General features: G+C 53.9%; 1 protein-coding gene across 2 annotated transcripts in view; it reads right to left on the bottom strand.

Annotated features, from left to right (window-relative positions):
• Positions 1–17,935, bottom strand: part of GET1 (guided entry of tail-anchored proteins factor 1) — a 108,250-nt gene that overhangs the window by 33,750 nt on the left and 56,565 nt on the right. The gene's annotated exons all lie outside the window — the stretch shown is intronic.

Raw genomic sequence — 17,935 nt, 5'->3', positions numbered from 1 at the left:
CTAATAAAGGAGCAGGCGGTGCAGCTGTGTGGCGCTCCATATGTGGCGGGTGGCGGCTGCGTTATACAGCCGGCACCTGCCTCTAACAGCAGTGACTATGTAAAGGAGAAAGAAATCGAAATGCCAAACTAGCCATGTAAGTAAAAAATGGAACACTAGAATTTACTTTTTTCAGCCATTGCATCTTTGCCAAAAAAAAAGGCAATTTAACTTGCAATTTTTGTATTGTTTTCCTGTACATTATATTGTAAAATGAATGGTGTCAGTCAATAAAAAAAGTAGTTGTCCTGTGTGAGGCAGTGACGAGGATCGTATACGAGGGACAGTATATATCTCCCAGAATGTGTACAGAGACCTATTAAATCCATTGGAGTGCATTGCAGTCACAGACACAGCTGCGGCTGTAATGCAGGAATGAAGGTGAGCATTGACCTGGTCAGGCTATCTGGCTAAGGCAGATTAGTAAAACCCGGCAGGGCCTTCATTTCTTGGAGGAGGCTACAGGAAGGCAGTAGGGCGGCCTCCTCCCTCCAACCCGGGTTTTCCAGTGGCTCTTGCCACAGGTCCTTTAAAAACCCTGCATTAAGGATTAGAGTTGTTCAGTGTTGGGACCTGTTAGGAACATAGCAGGAAAGCTTGGCGCCCTGTGTGTAGCTGAACCTACGCCTGGGAAGGCTCTGCACCCGTCAGGCTCTGAGTGGCCCGGCGCGGCCGTTGCCCACGGCAACCATTGTTATGGACTTATGTTAACCCAGCTGCGAACCGGAGGATTTTCTGTTTTACCCGTGAGTGCTGAATAAAAGCTGCTTATGTTGGACTTGCTTGGGTCACTGCCTCAGTTACTGCACGGTGTGAACACCGCCGCCTTACAGCTTGGTGGAGAATGCGGGCAATGTGACTGAGGCATACCCCACCGGCAGCTGCATGACCATGATCCGGCCGGCCACCTTTCAGCCCAACCCCGTGGACAAAATGGAGGCGCTGTTAAGGCAATTGGTCCTCATGCAGCGGCAGCAGCAGGAGCAGTTTAATCAGCAGCAGGAGCAGCTCAAGCAGCAACAACACACCAATGAGCTGATCGTGCAGCAGCTCACAGCCTTGCGGGAGACGCCGACGGCACCAGCCCCGGAACGTCGAGAGGCCCGGGACAAGGTTCGCTCAGCATTAAGGAAGATGGGACTGGAGGACGACGTGGAAGCCTTCCTCTCCATCGACGAACATACAGCGGAGCGGGAAAACCCACCAGCCGGCCAGTGGGTAGAAGTGGTGGCTCCGTTTTTGGTCGGCGTTGCCCAGAAGGCCTACTTCGACCTCAGTCGGGAGGACGCCCAGGACTACCAGAGGCTCAAAGGTGAGATCCTTGCCCGACTGGGGGTCAATACATACATGAGGGCTCAGCGCGTATTTTCATGGGCCTATGTGGAGACCCGACCCGCTCAGTTTCAGGCTTATGACCTTATGCAGTTGGTAAAGAGGTGGCTCCAGCCTGAGACTTTGGCTCCCGCCCAGATGGTGGAGAGGGTGGTGGTTGACCGGCTGGTGAGGACTCTGCCGGCAGCTATCCAACGTTGGGTTGGGCAAGGGGACCCGGGCACACTCGACCAGGTGGTCAGCCTGATCGAGCGCTACTCGGCCACTCAGAACTTTATCCGGGACTCTGCCCCCTCGCAGCTGTCACGCCGATCCCTGCCAACCCAGGAAACGGTAAAGGGGTCGCGTCCCTCTGCTAAGGACAGTCAGCACCGTACTCGTGCTGAAGGGGTACCCCAGAGTGAGAGTGGCGGGAGACCGGTTCCCTCCCAAACTGTCAAAAGAACTAACCGTGTCTCCGCCATTAGGTGCTGGAGGTGTCAGGGGCCGGGACATGTGGCTGCTAACTGCCCCCTGACTACAGAGCCCATAGACGGTGAGTATAACCGCCGGGTGTCAATGTATGCCCAGACTGTCTGCACTGCGAGCGCCGACCCCCCAGACAGTGAACCCCAACTGTGTCAGGTACTGGTTAATAGGTACCCCACGGAGGCCCTCCTAGATTCGGGGAGCCTAGTGACTTTGGTACATGGATCGCTGGTGGCAGGAGACAACCCTGGAGGATGGACAGTCGGGGTTGTGTGTATCCATGGGGACCTCCGAGAGTACCCAACCGCGGAGGTAGTTTTGTCCACGCCATGTGGAGACATAAAACATGTGGTGGGGGTGGTCAAAACTCTTCCCTATGGGACTGTGTTGGGAAGAGACTTGCCCCTGTTTTGGACTCTGTGGAAAAACAAAATCCAATCTCCCCCGGTAAAAGTTATTACGGGCGCAGTACCTGACGAACCCGAGTCAGGGGTACCTGCCGTAGGGGTGTCCAACCTAGGGTCAAAGTGTGACCCCGATAGGTTTCCCCTAGAGGTGCTGACAGAAGAGGTCGAGGAGACCCCATCGATCCCCAAGCTGGAAGTGTCCCGGGGCACGTTTGGGACAGCTCAGCTATAGGATCCCACCCTGACTCGGGCGCAGGAAAGGGTGTTAGAAATAAATGGGGTAGCTCAACAGCCCGGTGCAGATACTGTGTTTCCACGCATGGTGGTCAACGATGAGTTGCTCTATAGGGTATACAAAATCAGGGACGAGGTCGTGGAACAGTTAGTGGTACCTCAGTCGTACCGTCATGTGGTTCTGGAGATGGCACACACACATCCGTTGGGTGGACACTTAGGGGTTAAAAAGACGCAAGAACGTATCTTGCAGCGGTTCTTTTGGCCGGGGATTTACGTGGAGGTCCAAAAGTACTGCGAATCCTGCCCCGAATGTCAGCTGACTACACCCACCGCAAGCTTCCGTAGCCCATTGGTACCTCTGCCAGTGATAGGTACCTTTTGAACGGATTGCAATGGACTTGGTAGGGCCCATTGTGAAATCCACTCGTGGCCACCAACATATACTGGTGGTCGTCGACTATGCCACCCGGTACCCGGAGGCTATACAGCTACGCCACACCTCGGCGAAACTGATTGCACGGGAGCTGTTTGCCATATTCTGTCGCCTTGGACTGCCTAAGGAGATCCTGACGGATCAAGGGACCCCTTTTATGTCCAAGGTGATGAGGGAACTGTGCAAACTGCTAAAAATAAAACAATTGCGCACCTCGGTGTACCACCCTCAAACCGACAGGCTAGTAGAACGGTTCAATAAAACCCTCAGGTCCATGTTAAAAAAGGTGGTTTCTAAGGACGGAAGGGATTGGGACTTGTTGCTACCCTATTTGATGTTCGCCATCCGTGAGATACCCCAGGCGTCCACAGGGTTCTCTCCCTTTGAGTTATTGTACGGCAGACACCCTAGGGGTCTGTTGGACGTAGCCAAAGAGACATGGGAACAAGAGCCGACTCCACATAGGAGTATAATTGAACACGTGGCTAGTATGCAGGACCGGATCGCGGCGGTCATGCCCATCGTGAAAGAACATCTGTTAGATGCCCAGGCAGCCCAGAGGCGCACATATAATAAAAGAGCCAGAGTCGGGTCTTTTAACAAGGGCGATCGGGTGTTAGTACTGGTACCCACAGATGAGAGTAAGCTCATGGCCAAGTGGCAAGGGTCATATGAGGATCGAGAAAAGGTGGGGGAGGTAAATTACCGGGTGCATCAGCCCGGAAGGAGGAAACCTGAGCAGCTTTACCATGTAAACCTGCTAACACCTTGGAAAGATTGAGAGTGTTTAGTTACAGATGTCACCCCGGGCATATCGCGATCGCCAGAGAGTTCTCTACCTTCAGTCAGGGATGCGTCCGGGGGAGAGGTCAGCATAAGTGATGCTCTCACTAAACAGCAGCGACGGGAGGCTCGCTCACTGGTGCAGCAGAATACCGACGTGTTCTCAGAGCTACCGGGTAGGACTACAGTTCTCCAACATGACATTGTCTCCGAACCTGGGGTAAGGGTGCGAATTAGACCGTACCGGGTACCCGAAGCCCGGAGGCAAGCCATCACGGCTGAGGTAAAACAAATGCTCCAGTTAAGCGTCATCGAAGAATCACTGAGTGAGTGGGCTAGCCCCATCGTACTGATCCCGAAACCAGACGGATCATTACGCTTCTGTAACGATTTCCGAAAACTAAATGAAGTGTCGAAGTTTGACTTTTATCCAATGCCCAGGGTGGATGAGCTGATTGAGAGACTGGGGCAGGCCCAGTACTTTACCACGCTCGATCTCACCAAGGTTTACTGGCAGGTACCTCTCACAGAATCGGCGAAGGAAAATACCGCCTTCATAACTCCGGAGGGTCTATATCACTATGTGGTCTTACCTTTTGGATTACATGAGGCCCCGGCTACATTTCAGAGGCTGATGGACATATTGCTCAAGCCCCATCAGGAGTATGCGTCTGCGTATCTAGATGATATCATCATCTTTAGCACCGACTGGCATAAGCACCTATCCCAGGTACAAACGGTGCTGGATTCTCTCAGAGCCACGGGGTTAACGGAAAACCCCAAAAAATATGCGATAGGGCTAGAGGAAGCCCGATATTTGGGATATGTGATTGTCAGAGGATTTATCAAGCCCCAAATCAATAAGATTGAGGCCATTAAAAACTGGCCTAAACCGTCAAGTACAAAACAGGTGAGGGCGTTCCTTGGCATCCTTGGGTATTACCGCTGGTTTATACCTAATTTTGCTGAGAGTACGGCGGCCCTGACCGATGTCTTGAAAGGGAAAAAATCAGTAATGGTTCGGTGGAACCCTCAGGCAGAAGAAGCCTTTCAGTCCATGAAGTTGGCCCTGTGTGGACAGCCGGTCCTCATCAGCCCCAACTTCAAGGAAACCTTCATTGTACAGACAGATGCCTCGGAGATAGGCCTCGGGGAAGTATTGTCACAAAAAGTGAATGGTGAAGAGCACGTGGTCACCTACTTGAGTAGAAAGCTTATCCCGGCAGACAAAAACTATAGCGTGGTAGAAAAGGAGTGTTTGGCTATTAAGTGGGCCTTGGAATCGCTACGTTATTATTTACTCGGGCGTCAGTTCCGCTTGGTGACGGACCACTCACCCTTGGTATGGATGAGGAATGCCAAGGAGAGGGATGTGAGAGTCACCAGGTGGTTCCTGTCACTGCAAAATTTCAGTTTCTCTGTAGAACATCACCCTGGAAGTCGCAGGCAAACGCGGATGCCCTGTCCCAGGCACCCTGTATGATGGCAAACCTTCAAGCCCACAAGTTTGAACAGAGGGGGGGGATATGTGAGGCAGTGACGGGGATCGTATACGAGGGATGGTATATATCCCCCAGAATGTGTACAGAGACCTATTAAATCCATTGGAGTGCATTGCAGTCACAGACACACCTGCGGCTGCAATGCAGGAATGAAGGTGAGCATTGACCTGGTCAGGCTATCTGGCTAAGGCAGATTAGTAAAACCCGGCAGGGCCTTCATTTCTTGGAGGAGGCTACAGGAAGGCAGTAGGGCGGCCTCCTCCCTCCAACCCAGGTTTTCCAGTGGCTCTTGCCACAGGTCCTTTAAAAACCCTGCATTAAGGATTAGTGTTGTTCAGTGTTGGGACCTGCTAGGAGCACAGCAGGAAAGCTCGGCGGGCCTATGTGTAGCTGAACCTACGCCTGGGAAGGCTCTGCACCCGTCAGGCTCTGAGTGGCCAGGCGCGGCCGTTGCCCACAGCAGCCGTTGTTTATGGACTCATGTTAACCCGGCTGCGAACCGGAGGACTTTCTGTTTACCCGTAAGTTGCTGAATAAAAGCTGCCTTACACCTGCAAAAAAAAAAACCTTGTGTGGTTACGTTGATGGAAAAATAAAAAAGATATAACTCTTCGAAAAAGTGGAGAAAAAAAAAAAGCCCAAACATGAAGGGGTTAATATGTATAGTGGGAAAACCATATTACATGTCTAGGAAAATAAGGATAAAAATCCAGGATGGCCTCATTGTTGACTCATGACTTCGGCCTGGGGCTGGCTCACATGATGATCCTGCTGACACCTCGCACCTTCTCCAGACTGCTGGGCACAACCCTGTTTACTAGGAGATCTCAGCCAATCACATTTATTTATGGGGTATTCAGATTTGATGACGAGTGCGTCCTGCATGACAAAGACCCTTTATGATTTAAAGATCGCCGAGAATAAAAGGTCTGGAGCGGCTCCGGCCATTCACATGGAAAAGAACATGGCAGGGAAGAATAAGTGGCAGGTCCATGCAGTGTGGCCCTCCATCCCACGTATGAATGGGGAAATTCCTTTAATGCGGTGTCCAATAATCCAGACACCATAAAACCAGCAGATGGAGCAAAGAGGGCCAAAGAGACGCTAGCATATTTTGTATCTGCACTTTATTCCGTGTCGCCCTTCTTGACGCCCTCAGCCCTTAACCAATCATTAATCCAGACTATCTATAATCTGACGTCCCAGAAATGCCGGATCAAACGTTACGGTTTATGTAGAATACAAAGGTTTTCTGTCGGTGGTCTGGGATGACGCCCGCCGTCCTCTAATATCCATTGACTTCGGCCTTTCATTTCCTTTTTGCACATTTCTAACTTTCATGTCTGAATGTGACATTTTTATTGTAAAAATAAAACAAAACATATAAAATAACAGATGCTAAATGCACAATAATAATAGTGCAAAAAAAGAAGAAGTCTTTTTAGAAGCCTTCTGTGCCTCGTCTGAGAAGGGGCATGGTTTGGATGGAAAAAGGACACAGCTTGGCACAAAAGGGGGCTGGATCTAACATGTGCAGCAAATTTTTGGCACAAAATAAGCCAAGTAATAAGTGGTGAAAACGTATCAAACAGGCAAATAAATAAATCTGGCACATTTCAAGACTGCCATATAGTAAAGATAGGTTACGGCCGAACGATCCCTCTCCCGGTACACAGGTCCGCTCGACCCAGTCCAGCGCTCCAGAGTTCTCTATCTCAGCTGCAATCTCCTCTGATGACTCATCTCCTGGTCATCAAAAGGATCAAGCCCCAGAAATCCAACATGTCCATCATCTGTCGGGGGAGAGTCCGGAGACCCCCCATACATATCCCACTCACTTGGCTCACATCCAGTCTTCAGGAGCGCACTGCTCCCCTGCCATCTCACCTCCTGCTTGCTGGGGGGAGGAACAATCATGAAGATTGACAGTTTGGACCAGCGCCATAGCTGCACCGATTGCCGAACTATGGCTCCCCCATGCTGCCAGGAATCAAAAGTTGGCTAAATCATCGATCCGCTCAACTTCAGTGAAGCCCTTGCAAGCTCTAAAGCAAAGAGGTTGTAAGCGCTCACTCCTCACCTAGGGGAGTGGCCACCTCTGATGGACTTGGAGGAAGACGGTAAGAATCAAAAAATCCTTCCGTTCTTCAGATAATTAAGAGGTAAATTGCAAAGTATCTATCAGCACTTTTGCAACTGAACCAATTTAAAGGGATGAGACAGGCCCTTTAAGGACAAAAGGATCGGACAGTTGAAATCAAACAGCCTGATTCTTCTTTTCCCCAATATCTGCCACTAAGGAAAATCAGGACACAATGGACGGTCGGTCGTACGGTTCTACGAGTACAGGTTTGGCCAACAATAATTTCATGTCTATGGCGCTTTACGTTTTTCTTCTTCCTGGCGCCTAGTGAAAGGATTAATGTTGGTACACGCGGTGTTATGATGTGGCTCTTCCCGCTAGGTTACATAAATAATGGTTTATTATCAGTAGGCCAGTGCCAGAAGTAATCACAGGAACATTCGCTCGGAGTTGACTTTCGTCTAGGATCAGTTATTGGGTTAATGGCATCTTAATTATCACTAATTAGAGGGTCCTCTGATAAGATGACAAATAATGGCCACTTGCCCACAAAGGGGTTATCTGTCGTGAATTACAACCGACCATATGCCCTATTACGATCCTTAGATGTAACAGACGGTGGTTCGCTACTCAGGACCCCTGTTATTTACCAGACGTCCATAGATGCGATTTCATCAAGAATTTCATTATTTTTCACCATTGAAATATTTTAATAAACGGTCAAACACCTACAGTATGTATTGCTGGGGCTGACGTTCCCTGCTCGGACTTTTCCCCATTCCCCTGTGAATATTTCTGAAACTAAGGCTCCTGCTCGCTGAATTGCAAAGCGTTCAGTGCTCACAGACATGGCCGAGGTGAGGAAGCCGAGCCCGACCACCTCTGAGCAAGACACAGAACTAACAGGTGCTCAGAGACAAGGCCGAGGTGAGGAGGCTGAGCCCGACCACCACTGAGCAAGACACAGAAGTACAAGGTATTCAGTGCTCAGAGACAAAGCCGAGGTGAGGAGGCTGAGCCCGACCACCACAGAGCAAGACACAGAAGTACAAGGTGTTCAGTGCTCACAGACAAGGCCGAGGTGAGGAGGCTGAGCCCGACCACCACTGAGCAAGACACAGAAGTACAAGGTATTCAGTGCTCAGAGACAAAGCCGAGGTGAGGAGGCTGAGCCCGACCACCACTGAGCAAGACACAGAAGTACAAGGTGCTCAGAGACAAGGCCGAGGTAAGGAGGCCGAGTCCGACCACCACTGAGCAAGACACAGAAGTACAAGGTGCTCAGAGACAAGGCCGAGGTAAGGAGGCTGAGTCCGACCACCACTGAGCAAGACACAGAAGTACAAGGTGTTCAGTGCTCAGAGACAAGGCCGAGGTGAGGAGGCCGAGCCCGACCACCACTGAGCAAGACACAGAAGTACAAGGTGTTCAGTACTCAGAGACACGGCCGAGGTGAGGAGGCTGAGCCCGACCATCACTGAGCAAGACACAGAAGTACAAGGTGCTCAGAGACAAGGCAGAGGTGAGGAGGCTGAGCCCGACCACCACTGAACAAGACACAGAAGTACAAGGTATTCAGTGCTCAGAGACACGGCCGAGGTGAGGAGGCTGAGCCCGACGACCACTGAGCAAAACAGAGAAGTACAAGGTGTTCAGAGACACGGACGAGGTGAGGAGGCCGAGCCCGACCACCACTGAGCATGACACAGAAGTACAAGGTGTTCAGTGATCAGAGACATGGCCAAGGTGAGGAGGCTGAGCCCGACCACCACTGAGCAAGACACAGAAGTACAAGGTGTTCAGAGACACGGCCGAGGTGAGGAGGCCGAGCCCGACCACCACTAACCAAGACACAGAAGTACAAGGTGTTCAGTGCTCAGAGACACGGCCGAGGTGAGGAGGCCGAGCCCGACCACCACTGAGCAAGACACAGAAGTACAAGGTGTTCAGTGCTCAGAGACACGGCCGAGGTGAGGAGGCTGAGCCCGACCACCACTGAGCAAGACACAGAAGTACAAGGTGTTCAGTGCTCAGAGACATGGCCGAGGTGGGGAGGCCGAGCCCGACCACCACTAAGCAAGACACAGAAGTACAAGGTGTTCAGTGCTCAGAGACAAGGCCGAGGTGAGGAGGCTGAGCCCGACCACCACTGAGCAAAACACAGAAGTACAGGTGTTCAGTGCTCAGAGACAAGGCCGAGGTGAGGAGGCTGAGCCCGACCACCACTGAGCAAGACACAGAAGTACAAGGTGTTCAGTGCTCAGGGACAAGGCCGAGGTGAAGAGGCTGAACCCGACCACCACTGAGCAAAACACAGAAGTACAGGTGTTCAGTGCTCAGAGACAAGGCCGAGGTGAGGAGGCTGAGCCCGACCACCACTGAGCAAGACACAGAAGAACAAGGTGTTCAGTGCTCACAGACACGGCCGAGGTGAGGAGGCTGAGCCCGACCACCACTGAGCAAGACACAGAAGTACAAGGTGTTCAGTGCTCAGAGACATGGCCGAGGTGGGGAGGCCGAGCCCGACCACCACTAAGCAAGACACAGAAGTACAAGGTGTTCAGTGCTCAGAGACAAGGCCGAGGTGAGGAGGCTGAGCCCGACCACCACTGAGCAAGACACAGAAGTACAAGGTGTTCAGTACTCAGAGACACGGCCGAGGTGAGGAGGCTGAGCCCGACCATCACTGAGCAAGACACAGAAGTACAAGGTGCTCAGAGACAAGGCAGAGGTGAGGAGGCTGAGCCCGACCACCACTGAACAAGACACAGAAGTACAAGGTATTCAGTGCTCAGAGACACGGCCGAGGTGAGGAGGCTGAGCCCGACCACCACTGAGCAAAACAGAGAAGTACAAGGTGTTCAGAGACACGGACGAGGTGAGGAGGCCGAGCCCGACCACCACTGAGCATGACACAGAAGTACAAGGTGTTCAGTGATCAGAGACATGGCCAAGGTGAGGAGGCTGAGCCCGACCACCACTGAGCAAGACACAGAAGTACAAGGTGTTCAGAGACACAGCCGAGGTGAGGAGGCTGAACCCGACCACCACTGAGCAAAACACAGAAGTACAGGTGTTCAATGCTCAGAGACAAGGCCGAGGTGAGGAGGCCGAGCCCGACCACCACTAACCAAGACACAGAAGTACAAGGTGTTCAGTGCTCAGAGACACGGCCGAGGTGAGGAGGCCGAGCCCGACCACCACTGAGCAAGACACAGAAGTACAAGGTGTTCAGTGCTCAGAGACACGGCCGAGGTGAGGAGGCTGAGCCCGACCACCACTGAGCAAGACACAGAAGTACAAGGTGTTCAGTGCTCAGAGACATGGCCGAGGTGGGGAGGCCGAGCCCGACCACCACTAAGCAAGACACAGAAGTACAAGGTGTTCAGTGCTCAGAGACAAGGCCGAGGTGAGGAGGCTGAGCCCGACCACCACTGAGCAAAACACAGAAGTACAGGTGTTCAGTGCTCAGAGACAAGGCCGAGGTGAGGAGGCTGAGCCCGACCACCACTGAGCAAGACACAGAAGAACAAGGTGTTCAGTGCTCAGAGACACGGCCGAGGTGAGGAGGCTGAGCCCGACCACCACTGAGCAAGACACAGAAGTACAAGGTGTTCAGTGCTCAGAGACATGGCCGAGGTGGGGAGGCCGAGCCCGACCACCACTAAGCAAGACACAGAAGTACAAGGTGTTCAGTGCTCAGAGACAAGGCCGAGGTGAGGAGGCTGAGCCCGACCACCACTGAGCAAAACACAGAAGTACAAGGTGTTCAGTGCTCAGAGACAAGGCCGAGGTGAGGAGGCTGAGCCCGACCACCACTAAGCAAGACACAGATGTACAAGGTGTTCAGTGCTCAGAGACAAGGCCGAGGTGAGGAGGCTGAGCCCGACCACCACTGAGCAAGACACAGAAGTACAAGGTGTTCAGTGCTCAGAGACAAAGCCGAGGTGAGGAGGCTGAGCCCGACCACCACTGAGCAAGACACAGAAGTACAAGATGCTCAGAGACAAGGCCGAGGTGAGGAGGCCGAGCCCGACCTCCACTGAGCAAGTCAGAGAAGTACAAGGTGCTCAGTGATCAGAGACACGGCAGAGGGAGGAGACCGAGCCCGACCACCACCGAGCAAGACACAGAAGTACAAGGTGTTCAGTGCTCAGAGACATAGCCGAGGTGAGGAGGCCGAGCCCGACCACCACTGAGCAAGACACAGAAGTACAAGGTGTTCAGTGCTCAGAGAGAAGGCCGAGGTGAGGAGGCCGAGCCCGACCACCACTGAGCAAGACACAGAAGTACAAGGTGTTCAGTGCTCAGAGACATGGCCGAGGTGAGGAGGCCGAGCCCGACCTCCACTGAGCAAGTCAGAGAAGTACAATGTGCTCAGTGATCAGAGACACGGCAGAGGGAGGAGGCCGAGCCCGATCACCACCGAGCAAGACACAGAAGTACAAGGTGTTCAGTGCTCAGAGACACGGCCGAGGTGAGGAGGCCGAGCCCGACCACCACTGAGCAAGACACAGAAGTACAAAGTGTTCAGTGCTCAGAGACTAGGCCGAAGTGAGGAGGCTCAGCCCGACCACCACTGAGCAAGACACAGAAGTACAAGGTGTTCACTGCTCAGAGACATGGCCGAGGTGAGGAGGCAGAGCCCAACCACCACTGAGCAAGACACAGAAGTACAAGGTGTTCAGTGCTCAGAGACACGGCCGAGGTGAGGAGGCTAAGCCCGACCACCACTGAGCAAGACACAGAAGCACAAGGTGTTCAGTGCTCAGAGACAAGGCCAAGGTGAGGAGGCCGAGCCCGACCACCACTGAGCAAGACACAAAAGTACAAGATGTCCAGTGCTCAGAGACACGGCCGAGGTGAGGAGGCCGAGCCCGACCACCACTGAGCAAGACACAGAAGTACAAGGTGTTCAGTGCTCAGAGACATGGCCGAGGTGAGGAGGCCGAGCCCGACCACCACTGAGCAAGTCAGAGAAGTAGAAGGTGCTCAGTGATCAGAGACACAGCCGAGGTGAGGAGGCCGAGTCCGACCACCACTGAGCAAGACACAGAAGTACAAGGTGTTCAGTGCTCAGAGACAAAGCCGAGGTGAGGAAGCTGAGCCCGACCACCTCTGAGCAAGACACAGAAGTACAAGGTGTTCAGTGCTCAGAGACAAGGCCGAGGTGAGGAGGCTGAACCCGACCACCACTGAGCAAGACACAGAAGTACAAGGTGTTCAGTGCTCAGAGACAAGGCCGAGGTGAGGAGGCCGAGCCCGACCACCACTGAGCAAGACACAGAAGTACAAGGTGTTCAGTACTCAGAGACAAGGCCGAGGTGAGGAAGCTGAGCCCGACCACCACTGAGCAAGACACAGAAGCACAAGGTTTTCAGTGCTCAGAGACATAGCCGAGGTGAGGAGGCTAAGTCCGACAACCACTGAGCAAGACACAGAAGCACAAGGTTTTCAGTGCTCAGAGACATAGCCGAGGTGAGGAGGACGAGCCCGACCACCACTGAGCAAGACACAGAAGTACAAGGTGTTCAGTGCTCAGAGACAAGGCCGAGGTGAGGAGGCCGAGCCCGACTACCACTGAGCAAGTCAGAGAAGTACAAGGTGCTCAGTGATCAGAGACACGGCAGAGGGAGGAGGCCGAGTCCGACCACCACCGAGCAAGACACAGAAGTACAAGGTGTTCAGTGCTCAGAGACAAGGCCGAGGTGAGGAGGCTGAGTCCGACCACCACTGAGCAAGACACAGAAGTACAAGGTGTTCAGTGCTCAGAGACACGGCCGAGGTGAGGAAGCTGAGCCCGACCACCACTGAGCAAGTCAGAGTAGTACAAGGTGCTCAGTGCTCAGAGACACGGCCGAGGTGAGGAGGCTGAGTCCGACCACCACTAACCAAGACACAGAAGTACAAGGTGTTCAGTGCTCAGATACAAGGACGACGTGAGGAGGCCGAGCCCGACCACCACTGAGCAAGACACAGAAGTACAAGGTGTTCAGTACTCAGAGACACGGCCGAGGTGAGGAGGCTGAGTCCGACCACCACTGAGCAAGTCAGCGAAGTACAAGGTGCTCAGTGATCAGAGACATGGCCGAGGTGAGGAGGCTAAGCCCGACCACCACTGAGCAAGACACAGAAGTACAAGGTGTTCAGTGCTCAGAGACACGGCCGAGGTGAGGAGGCTGAGTCCGACCACCACTGAGCAAGTCAGAGAAGTACAAGGTGTTCAGTGCTCAGAGACATGGCCGAGGTGGGGAGGCCGAGCCCGACCACCACTAAGCAAGACACAGAAGTACAAGGTGTTCAGTGCTCAGAGACAAGGCCGAGGTGAGGAGGCTGAGCCCTACCGCCACTGAGCAAGACACAGAAGTACAAGGTGTTCAGTGCTCAGAGACAAGGCCGAGGTGAGGAGGCTGAGCCCGACCACCACTGAGCAAAACACAGAAGTACAGGTGTTCAGTGCTCAGAGACAAGGCCGAGGTGAGGAGGCTGAGCCCGACCACCACTGAGCAAGACACAGAAGTACAAGGTGTTCAGTGCTCAGGGACAAGGCTGAGGTGAGGAGGCTGAGCCCAACCACCACTGAGCAAAACACAGAAGTACAGGGTGTTCAGTGCTCAGAGACAAGGCCGAGGTGAAGAGGCTGAACCCGACCACCACTGAGCAAAACACAGAAGTACAGGTGTTCAGTGCTCAGAGACAAGGCCGAGGTGAGGAGGCTGAGCCCGACCACCACTGAGCAAAACACAGAAGTACAGGTGTTCAGTGCTCAGAGACAAGGCCGAGGTGAGGAGGCTGAGCCCGACCACCACTGAGCAAGACACAGAAGTACAAGGTGTTCAGTGCTCAGAGACAAAGCCGAGGTGAGGAGGCTGAGCCCGACCACCACTGAGCAAGACACAGAAGTACAAGGTGTTCAGTGCTCAGAGAGAAGGCCGAGGTGAGGAGGCCGAGCCCGACCACCACTGATAAAGGAACAGAAGTACAAGGTGTTCAGTGCTCAGAGACAAGGCCGAGGTGAGGAGGCTGAGCCCGACCACCACTGAGCAAGACACAGAAGTACAAGATGCTCAGAGACAAGGCCGAGGTGAGGAGGCCGAGCCCGACCTCCACTGAGCAAGTCAGAGAAGTACAAGGTGCTCAGTGATCAGAGACACGGCAGAGGGAGGAGACCGAGCCCGACCACCACCGAGCAAGACACAGAAGTACAAGGTGTTCAGTGCTCAGAGACATAGCCGAGGTGAGGAGGCCGAGCCCGACCACCACTGAGCAAGACACAGAAGTACAAGGTGTTCAGTGCTCAGAGAGAAGGCCGAGGTGAGGAGGCCGAGCCCGACTACCTCTGAGCAAGACACAGAAGTACAAGGTGTTCAGTGCTCAGAGACATGGCCGAGGTGAGGAGGCCGAGCCCGACCTCCACTGAGCAAGTCAGAGAAGTACAATGTGCTCAGTGATCAGAGACACGGCAGAGGGAGGAGGCCGAGCCCGATCACCACCGAGCAAGACACAGAAGTACAAGGTGTTCAGTGCTCAGAGACACGGCCGAGGTGAGGAGGCCGAGCCTGACCACCACTGAGCAAGACACAGAAGTACAAAGTGTTCAGTGCTCAGAGACTAGGCCGAAGTGAGGAGGCTGAGCCCGACCACCACTGAGCAAGACACAGAAGTACAAGGTGTTCACTGCTCAGAGACATGGCCGAGGTGAGGAGGCAGAGCCCAACCACCACTGAGCAAGTCAGAGAAGTACAAGGTGCTCAGTGATCAGAGACACGGCCGAGGTGAGGAGGCTGAGCTCGACCACCACTGAGCAAGACATAGAAGTACAAGGTGTTCAGTGCTCAGAGACAAGGCCGAGGTGAGGAAGCTGAGCCCGACCACCACTGAGCAAGACACAGAAGAACAAGGTGTTCAGTGCTCAGAGACAAGGCCAAGGTGAGGAGGCCGAGCCCGACCACCACTGAGCAAGACACAAAAGTACAAGATGTCCAGTGCTCAGAGACACGGCCGAGGTGAGGAGGCCGAGCCCGACCACCACTGAGCAAGACACAGAAGTACAAGGTGTTCAGTGCTCAGAGACATGGCCGAGGTGAGGAGGCCGAGCCCGACCACCACTGAGCAAGTCAGAGTAGTAGAAGGTGCTCAGTGATCAGAGACACGGCCGAGGTGAGGAGGCCGAGTCCGACCACCACTGAGCAAGACACAGAAGTACAAGGTGTTCAGTGCTCAGAGACAAAGCCGAGGTGAGGAAGCTGAGCCCGACCACCTCTGAGCAAGACACAGAAGTACAAGGTGTTCAGTGCTCAGAGACAAGGCCGAGGTGAGGAGGCTGAACCCGACCACCACTGAGCAAGACACAGAAGTACAAGGTGTTCAGTGCTCAGAGACAAGGCCGAGGTGAGGAGGCCGAGCCCGACCACCACTGAGCAAGACACAGAAGTACAAGGTGTTCAGTACTCAGAGACAAGGCCGAGGTGAGGAGGCTGAGTCCGACAACCACTGAGCAAGACACAGAAGCACAAGGTTTTCAGTGCTCAGAGACTTAGCCGAGGTGAGGAGGACGAGCCCGACCACCACTGAGCAAGACACAGAAGTACAAGGTGTTCAGTGCTCAGAGACAAGGCCGAGGTGAGGAGGCCGAGCCCGACTACCACTGAGCAAGTCAGAGAAGTACAAGGTGCTCAGTGATCAGAGACACGGCCGAGGTGAGGAGGCTGAGTCCGACCACCACTGAGCAAGACACAGAAGTACAAGGTGTTCAGTGCTCAGAGACACGGCCGAGGTGAGGAAGCTGAGCCCGACCACCACTGAGCAAGTCAGAGAAGTACAAGGTGCTCAGTGCTCAGAGACACGGCCGAGGTGAGGAGGCTGAGTCCGACCACCACTAACCAAGACACAGAAGTACAAGGTGTTCAGTGCTCAGATACAAGGCCGACGTGAGGAGGCCGAGCCCGACCACCACTGAGCAAGACACAGAAGTACAAGGTGTTCAGTACTCAGAGACACGGCCGAGGTGAGGAGGCTGAGTCCGACCACCACTGAGCAAGTCAGCGAAGTACAAGGTGCTCAGTGATCAGAGACATGGCCGAGGTGAGGAGGCTAAGCCCGACCACCACTGAGCAAGACACAGAAGTACAAGGTGTTCAGTGCTCAGAGACACGGCCGAGGTGAGGAGGCTGAGTCCGACCACCACTGAGCAAGTCAGAGAAGTACAAGGTGCTCAGTGATCAGAGACAAGGCCGAGGTGAGGAGGCCGAGCCCGACCACCACTGAGCAAGGCACAAAAGTACAAGGTGTTCAGTGCTCAGAGACAAGGCCGAAGTGGGGAGGCCGAGCAAGACCACCACTAACCAAGACACAGAAGTACAAGGTGTTCAGTGCTCAGAGACAAGGCCAAGGTGAGGAGGCCGAGCCCGACCACCACTGAGCAAGACACAGAAGTACAAGGTGTTCAGTGCTCAGAGACACGGCCGAGGTGAGGAGGCCGAGCCCGACCACCACTGAGCAAGACACAGAAGTACAAGGTGTTCAGTGCTCAGACACAAGGCCGAGGTGAGGAGGCCGAGTCCGACCACCACTGAGCAAGTCAGAGAAGTACAAGGTGCTCAGTGATCAGAGACATGGCCGAGGTGAGGAAGCTGAGCCCGATCACCACTAACCAAGACACATAAGTACAAGGTGTTCAGTGCTCAGAGACAAGGGCAAGGTGAGGAGGCCGAGCCCGACCACCACTGAGCAAGTCAGAGAAGTACAAGGTGCTCAGTGCTCAGAGACACGGCCGAGGTGAGGAGGCTGAGTCCGACCACCACTAACCAAGACACAGAAGTACAAGGTGTTCAGTGCTCAGAGACAAGGGCAAGGTGAGGAGGCCGAGCCCGACCACCACTGAGCAAGACACAGAAGTACAAGGTGTTCAGTTCTCAAAGACAAGGCCAAGATGAGGAGGCCGAGCCCGACCACCACTGAGCAAGACACAGAAGTACAAGGTGCTCAGTGATCAGAGACATGGCCGAGGTGAGGAGGCCGAGCCCGACCACCACTAACCAAGACACAGAAGTACAAGGTGTTCAGTGCTCAGACACAAGGCCGAGGTGAGGAGGCCGAGCCCGACCACCACTGAGCAAGACACAGAAGTACAAGGTGTTCAGTGCTCAGAGACAAGGCCAAGGTGGGGAGGCCGAGCCCGACCACCACTGAGCAAGACACAGAAGTACAAGGTGTTTAGTGCTCAGAGACACGGTCGAGGTGAGGAGGCCGAGCCCGACCACCACTGAGCAAGACACAGAAGTACAAGGTGTTCAGTGCTCAGAGACACGGCCGAGGTGAGAAGGCTGAGTCTGACCACCACTGAGCAAGTCAGAGAATTACAAGGTGCTCAGTGATCAGAGACATGGTCGAGGTGAGGAGGCTAAGCCCGACCACCACTGAGCAAGACACAGAAGTACAAGGTGTTCATTGCTCAGAGACAAGGCCGAGGTGAGGAGGCCGAGCCCGACCACCACTGAGCAAGACACAGAAGTACAAGGTGTTCAGTGCTCAGAGACACGGCAGAGGTGAGGAGGCTGAGTCCGACCACCACTGAGCAAGTCAGAGAAGTACAAGGTGCTCAGTGATCAGAGACACGGCCAAGGTGAGGAGGCTGAGTCCGACCACCACT

The sequence above is a fragment of the Phyllobates terribilis genome, unplaced genomic scaffold (genome assembly GCF_046119375.1).
Source record: "Phyllobates terribilis strain yellow unplaced genomic scaffold, ASM4611937v1 Scaffold_2__4_contigs__length_985480577, whole genome shotgun sequence".
Classification (NCBI taxonomy): Eukaryota; Metazoa; Chordata; class Amphibia; order Anura; family Dendrobatidae; genus Phyllobates; species Phyllobates terribilis.
Note: the sequence above shows the minus strand (reverse complement) of the source record. Positions and strands in the feature narration are given on the sequence as shown.